Here is a 2,127-nt window from a genome sequence, read left to right as displayed (position 1 = left end):
AAGTTTCATTCTTTTGCATGTAGCTGTCCAATTTTCCCAGCACCATTTATTGAAGGGACTGTCTTTTTTCCACTGGATGTTTTTTCCTGCTTTATCAAAGATTAGTTGCCCAAAGAGCCAAGGGTCCATTTCTGGGTTCTCTATTCTGTTCCATTGTTGTATGTGTCTGTTTTTGTGCCAGTACTATGCTGTCTTTGTGATCACAGCTTTGTAGTATAGCTCGAAATCCGGCATTGTGATGTCCCCAGCTTTGTTTTTCCTTTTCATCAGTTCCTTGGAGATTCGGAGCCTTTTCTGGTTCCATACAAATTTAAGGACTATTTGTTCCAGTTCTTTGAAAACTGTCCTCGGTATTTTCGTCAGGATAGCATTGAAAGTGTAGATTGCTCTGGGTAGCTTGGACATTTTAACTATGTTAATTCCTCCATCCATCAGCATGGAATATTTTTCCATCTTTTTATGTCTTCCTCAATGTCTTTCAAGAGTGATTTATAGTTTCTAGAATATAGGTCCTTTATATCTCTGGTTAAGTTAATTCCAAGGTAACGTATCGTTTTTGGTGCTAGTGTAAATGGGATGGATTCCCTAATTTCTTTTTCTTCAGTCTCATTGTTCATGTATAGAAATGCAACTGATTTCTGAGCATTGATTTTGTATCCCGCCACATTACTGAACTGCTCTATAATTTCTAGTAGTTTTGGAGGGGTTTCTTTTGGGTTTTCCATATAGAGTATCATGTCATCTGTGAGGAGAGACATTGTGACTTCTTCTTTGCCGATTTGGATACTTTTGATCCCTTTTTGTTGTCCAATTGCTGTTGCAAGGACTTCTAGTACTATGTTGAATAATAGTGGCGAGAGTGGGCTTCCTTGTCATGTTCCTGATCTTAAGGGAAAGGCTTCCAGCTTTTCCCCATTGAGAATAATATTTGCTGTAGGCTTTTCATAGATGGCTTGTGAGATTGAGAAATGCACCCTCTATCCCTACACTCTGAAGGGTTTTAATCGGGAAAGGATGCTGTATTTTGTCAAATGCTTTTTCGGCATCAATTGAGAGGATCATATGGTTCCTGATTCTTTTCTTGTTGATATGATGTATCACGTTGATCGATTTGAAATGTTGAACCACGCTTGCATCCCAGGGATGAATCCCACTTGGTCACGATGGATAATCCTTTTAATGTACTGTTGGATTCTATTAGCAGGTATCTTGTTGAGGATTTTGTCATCCATATTCATTAGGGAAAGTGGTCTGTAATTCTCCTTTTTGAGGGGGTCTTTGCCTGGTTTGGGGATCAAGGTAATATTGGCCTCATAGAATGAGTTTGGTAGCTTTCCTTCTGTTTCTATTTTTTGAAATAGCCTTAGGAGAATAGGTATTATTTCTTCTTTGAATGTTTGGTAGAATTCTCCAGGAAAACCATCCGGGCCTGGAGTTTTGTTATTTGGAAGGCTGTTTATCACTGACTCAATTTCTTCATAATTTATTGGCCTGTTTAAGAAATCAATTTCTTCCTGTTTCAGTCTTGGTAGTTTATAGGTTTCCAGGAAGGCCTCCATCTCTTCCAGATTGCTTAGTTTTTGGCATATAGCTGTTGATAAAATTTTCTAATAATACTTCCAATTTCATTGGTGTTGGTCGTGACCTCTCCTTTTTCATTCATAATTTTAATAATCTGGGTCCTTTGTCTTTTCTTTTGGATAAGTCTTGCCAGTGGTCTGTCAATTTTATTGATTTTCTCAAAGAACCAGCTTCTAGTCCTGTTGATTTGCTCTACTGTACTTCTGGTTTCTAATTCATTGATTTCTGCTCTCATCTTGGTCAACTGCTTCCTTGTGAGTGGATTAGGCCTGTCCCTCTGTTCCTGTTCCAGCTTCTTGAGGTGAGAATATAAAAACTGCATTTTAGATTTTTCTATTCTTTTGAGTGAGGCTTGGATGGCTATGTATTTCCCCCTTACGTCTGCCTTTGCAGTATCCCATAGGTTTTGGACCGTTGTGTTTTCATTCTCGTTGGTCTCCATAAATTGTTTAAATTGATTTTTGATTTCCTGGTTTATCGAGTCATTCCTGAGCAGGATGGTTCTTAGTCTCCAAGTGTTTGAGTTTCTTCCAAATTTTTCCTTGT

The sequence above is a fragment of the Ursus maritimus genome (genome assembly GCF_017311325.1).
Source record: "Ursus maritimus isolate PB19 chromosome X unlocalized genomic scaffold, ASM1731132v1 scaffold_X1, whole genome shotgun sequence".
NCBI lineage: Eukaryota > Metazoa > Chordata > Mammalia > Carnivora > Ursidae > Ursus > Ursus maritimus.
This window is presented reverse-complemented; position numbering follows the sequence as displayed.